The 5,431-nt window shown below is 35.5% G+C and overlaps 1 long non-coding RNA gene across 1 annotated transcript in view; it reads left to right on the top strand.

Annotated features, from left to right (window-relative positions):
- LOC108306192 overlaps positions 1-2,835 on the top strand; it is a 108,542-nt gene extending 105,707 nt beyond the window's left edge. Inside the window, exons 2-3 of the long non-coding RNA XR_005200769.1 lie at positions 917-1,097; positions 1,195-2,835. This is a non-coding gene — a long non-coding RNA (uncharacterized LOC108306192). The remainder of the gene's footprint in view (positions 1-916; positions 1,098-1,194) is intronic.
- The last annotated feature ends 2,596 nt before the right edge of the window (positions 2,836-5,431 follow it).

The raw sequence follows: 5,431 nt of genomic DNA, 5'->3' as shown, positions 1-5,431 counted from the left end.
AAAACATTAATTTCACTTTAAAAAAAAAGACATGGACACTGTAGGCTACCATAGGATGCCTTTATGATATAGTTTATAAATACAATATTCTATTAAGGATGTAATTGCTAGAGACATTGCTCCATGTGGAGTTGTTTACAAGAAAAAAATGTCATGTCCTGCTCTGAGAGTTGCTTTGATGTTTGCTTACCGGAGTTTAAAACTGTAAAGGCAATTAAAGATTGGTCTTTCTACTTGAGGTCAATAGTTTAATGATTTTTGTCAAGTAAAGGAGTTTACTAGATTTCCTCTTTTTTTTTTTTTTTTTTTTTTTTTTTTTATTTACTGTTTTTTTTTTTTTTTTTTTTTTTTTTTAATAGACGGGATTTCACCGTGTTGGTCAGGCTGATCTTGAACTCCTGACCTCAGGTGATCCGCCCGCCTTGGCCTCCAAAGTGCTTGGATTACAGGCGTGAGCCACCATGCCTGGCTAGATTTCCTTTTATACTATCAGACAGCTTCTCATTTTTGATGTGACAGACTATGTAATTATTTTTCACAGTGGTCTATTATCTATGTATATATGTACACACATACGTATACACATACATATTTAGCCTATGACACTGCATTCACTGTGGAAGTGTACGAAAACCTACTTAAGATGCAAACATCAAAGAGGAAGAAGGAAAAGGAGTCCCCCTTTTGTGTAGCTGTCTGCAAAAGTTGCCTAAAGACCAATTGATCAATATACAAAAATCATCACAACTGTTAAAGGCTGCCAACATAATCTTTTAAAGCAAATGCAAAAGTAGATACTGGAAAATGTGGGTTACCAAAACATTCTTTACCTCTGGCTCCCCTCTCTATGCTGTCTCATATTCTTGCAAGTCTCATTGGGATGCTTGGTAAACACAGTTCACCTTTCTTTCTTCAGTTTCAGGGTAGAAAGGGTCCCTTTAACTCCTGAAGACAGTAAATCACAGTCTGTGTGGTGGTTCTCAGAAGACACTTAAAGGACTGAACTGGATGCTCTACATAGCACCCTTGCCAAAAGGTTTCGGAAATGACTTCCAGCTTCCCACAGTAATAAAATGGCACTGTTTGGCATCTTCGAGGTAATAAAAGTGAATTTTTTCCATTCTAGTAAATGAGAAGAGAGGCCTGGTTGTTTTAAAAACTGATTTAAATTCGTGTGTTTTCCTCACATTATAGAGCGTGATATGAGCACACTTAGGTGAACTTCAGACCACCTCAGAACATTACTATCTGCAGCTATCTGGGGCAGAACAGGATGTGCTGGCGGGTGGTGCAAGGGAGGCTGGAAGGATGGCCAGGTGCCCTGGACACTGCCGCCGTGGTACGATAGGTGGCGCTCTCCCCTCCGAGTCCGTGTGAACGATCTCGGAACGTGCTCTTCGGAGGGTATTACTTTGCTTGAAGGAAATGTCTTGGACGTTCATCAGAGTTTCTGGCACTGTTCAACAGCTACCGAGTCTCATAGCAGACTCTGGCTGTATTTTGGTGATGGAAAAAGCTTAGAAAACAGGTTTCCTGTCTTTAAGGAGGAGGCTCCTGTTAGGCATTATTGTCATTTGTATACAAGACTTTTTATAATTAGGTTTCACCCTCCTCCCAGTTGCAAAGGAAAATCTTTTGTCATTCCTATTTGACTCATGGGGTCTAGGAAGAAGTTTGATCATCTTCCATTTCCCATCTGGTTATTCATAAGACAGCTGCATCTCTGATTTCTCCTAGACTACACAAGGCTACCGACAACAAACGTTTTATAAAGGAAGGCCACCTTTGAGAAAAGGAACCTGGACTTTAAAAGTTGTCAACCAAACACACGAGATATAGCTTATTTCTTATTTCAACTGCACCAGAAGTGGAAATTATAACTCTTTTAAGTAGAAAAGACAAGACTGATATTTTTACATAGAATCCAACCCACATTTGTCTTTGTTTATATGCTGCAATTATAAGGCTATTATGAACAAATTAGTAGTATCACGGAAGAATTTTTAATGACTTGCTGATTTCAACTATTGCCAAATACCTTCATCTACTCATCATATTTTTAATTAAGAGACCCCGGTGTGTGTGTATTTATACAATCTTTTTGTTAAAATTACTCAATAGTGGCCTCAGTAGTTATAGACTAGTCCATTAATTTATTAAAGAGGTTCTAAAAATGATTACAAAATAAGCAGGATGTGGATACACCCAGCTTAACAATAGCGGGGAAGTGAGGGGTCCCTAACAAAAGATATGATAAGAGGAAAGGGAAGTATCACTGCAATTCATAATGATGGTTGGTAAAGAGTTGAGTACATGTTTTTAAGTCTGTGGCAGCTCGATTCAACAAAGAATTGCTGTAAATGCTAATGTCTTTTGCTCACAAGTCCTCCCTGTGACTATGACCCAAATCAGAGCATCTGACTTCAGTGGGTGACCATCTGTGATAAGAAGGAGAGTTATTCCTTCTGGGCTAGTCCTGAAATACTAATGTGAAGGCAGCGTTCTTGCACATAGTAGGAAATCAGTAAATACCTGCTAAATGGATGAAAAATGAACAAACATGTGAAAAAGAGTTTCTCCTTTTTCTTATTGCTAAAACAGAAGTAATGTTACTTTCAGCAAATATGTAAGGGTACAAACAGTTATATTCCTGATTTTTTAAAGTGTAATACATTTATCCCTAAATATAGAAACTGTACCATACATATACCCTGAACAACCTTCCTGCTAAAAAACAAAAAATATTAATGGCTAGCACATTCATCTCTACCTCTTACATTAACAGGGACTTGCTAAAGAGTTTATGGTTATACTTCAGCTTGTTCCCTGAATAGTACCTCCTCTGTCACTTTAAATTATCTGTTTATCTTCTGATATTCCAAATATTATTGAACACATGTAGACTAAATAATCAGTTTCCCTCGTCAACATGGTGAAACCCCGTCTCTACTAAAAATACAAAAATTAGCTGGGCATGGTGGCTCGTGCCTGTTGTCTCAGCTACTCGGGTGGCTGAGGCAGGAGAATTGCCTGAACCCAGGAGGCGGAGGTTGCGGTGAGCCAAGATCACGCCACTGCACTCCAGCCTGAGTAACAAGAGTGAAACTCCATCTCAAAAATAAAATTAAAAAAAAAAAAATCAGTTTCCTCTGAATATTCTTAGTGGTGATTTTCTGTTTTAACATTCACATTTTGCACCCAAATGGTATTTGTCTTCATATTGATAAAATTCCATTTATTCATTGATTTAATACACATATTGGTTGAATGCCTATCATGTATAAGATAACCTGCTAAATGTGGAAATTCACCAGAAAATAGTCAGCTTCTCTTTATTCCACAGAGTTCCCTAATACTGCTTGTTTTCTTTATTTTGGTCAGTAGTGCCAAGTAATCATATACAGTAGGTAAAATATTTAAGAGACTGGTACTGAAAGTTGTCCATTTTTAAGAAGCATCTGTGATTCTGTATGCAGTAAAACAGGTTCTGAAATTAATTCTCTTAGAATTAGGCTCAGTAGACCTGGCATAAATCCCAAGAATTTGCAGCATTTCTAACAAGTTTCCCAGGTAATTCTCAGGCACGGCGTTCTCAGAACATGCTTAAGAATTACTGCCTTAAGATTTAAAGAAAATTTTCTTTGCATGTCATGCTATATTCTACATACAAAAAGTATCCTCCTTTACTATAGTATTTTTCTATAAAGTATAATTTAAACTTTTCTGAATTACATTTTATAACAAAATCTGTTGTAACTCATGCAGAGTACTATACAATGTTTTATCCCTTTAAATGGCATCAGAATAAATGAAAAATGCTAAATGTGACTTTTTTTTAAACTCGCATTTTGATAAGAAACATACTTTAATTGCCATTATGTGATCCTAAATTGGTAAATCATTATAATGATCATTTATAATTTTGGTTCATTAACTTTACAAAACATTATTCAAAAGTTCCTGCAAGGTGCTTTTTCTTTAATATTTTATTTTATAATTTTTCCTTCAAAATATTTTATTAGATCACAATGAGTTTTCTGTATGACTTTAGGGAATATTAAGATATGTTTTCCTTCTTATATTAGTAATACTTTACTTCTACCTTTTTGAAATGGATTCTTTCTCTGTACAAATCCTTTCAGCTATATGGCATCATGTCATAGGTTGTCAACACAGTGACATTATTTAAGGTCAGGGTAGAGAGAAAATATATTACTAGGCTCTACTTGTTGTATTAGGGTCCACCTTTCTTTCACAGAAATGTTGGCTTGTTATTTCATAATTTGAGTTACAGACTCAGTTTTCTTGCTTCTAAGGTTGGTAGGTCATTTCTTTAACAAGATTTGATATATTTCTAATCTTTACTGATTTGAATACTATAACACTGTGATCTGGTGATTTTTAGAAAATATATCAGTAGTGCCCAAGCTGCATTAGGAGATTTCAGCTGATATCAAATTAACCCCAACTGCCACCTCCAGTCAAACGTGGTACCTTCGCATGACAATATCTCACCCACTTTTATTATATTTCCTCTTTTTGAAAAAAAAGGCATTATAAGAGGCTCACTTGAAAATAACTCATAATAATAGGCAATGGTGAAATGTTCGGTTTCACTGAGTGCTCTAACCACATTCACCTGAATAATCCAGCTCTCTAAAGGCTGAAACCTATTCTAGCTACTCTGAATACAGTGTCCAATGATAACTATCAATGTATGCTAGGGCTCATCAAATGGAATGAACCAGAATATCTGCCCACTCAAAACAAAAAAAGCCTAGATTTTCTTCGTAAAGTTTTAAAGGCTAAAAAAAATTGAAACATTATTTTAAAACATACACACTGCCACATGATAATATGCCCTTGAGCCTGGAAATTATTGTAATAAAATTTTATGGCAAAAACCATCCACTGTTTCTGTGGTGGCATTTTGGCCATGTATCAAATTAGATCTCCTATAAATCTTGAAACTGAGCAAACAGAAAAATAGCTTTCATAAAACACCTGTCTATATTAAGACTAAAAAAATGAATTTAAATAAAATTCCAAATCAAACTTTCTAACTTGTTAAGGTTGATCCATTAATATCTGATTTCCAATATGTAGCAATTGAACCAAATCCATGTTAAAATAGAATCTATACTTTGATCATTCCTTTTTACGTGAAATCATGATGATTTTGACACAATTCTCTATACTAAGGTATCCATTTCCTCACATGGAGTTCAAATAGATGCTACAAATAAATAAACAGTTGAAAGGGTTTTTCCACAACTGATGAGGAGGCTAAGAATCCAGAAATGCAATACACTAGAGTGGCAGCATACCAGGCAGCAGAACTAAACCTCAAAAGTAGATGAAGGAACATTCTATCAAGAACTGCAATACGAAAGGGTAAAGCAGAGCACATTTATACTTCTGGATTATTTCT

Source organism: Cebus imitator, unplaced genomic scaffold (genome assembly GCF_001604975.1).
Source record: "Cebus imitator isolate Cc_AM_T3 unplaced genomic scaffold, Cebus_imitator-1.0 Scaffold3, whole genome shotgun sequence".
Taxonomy (NCBI): Eukaryota; Metazoa; Chordata; class Mammalia; order Primates; family Cebidae; genus Cebus; species Cebus imitator.
The sequence above is the reverse complement of the archived record's forward strand: the minus strand, read 5'-3'. Positions and strand labels throughout refer to the sequence as shown.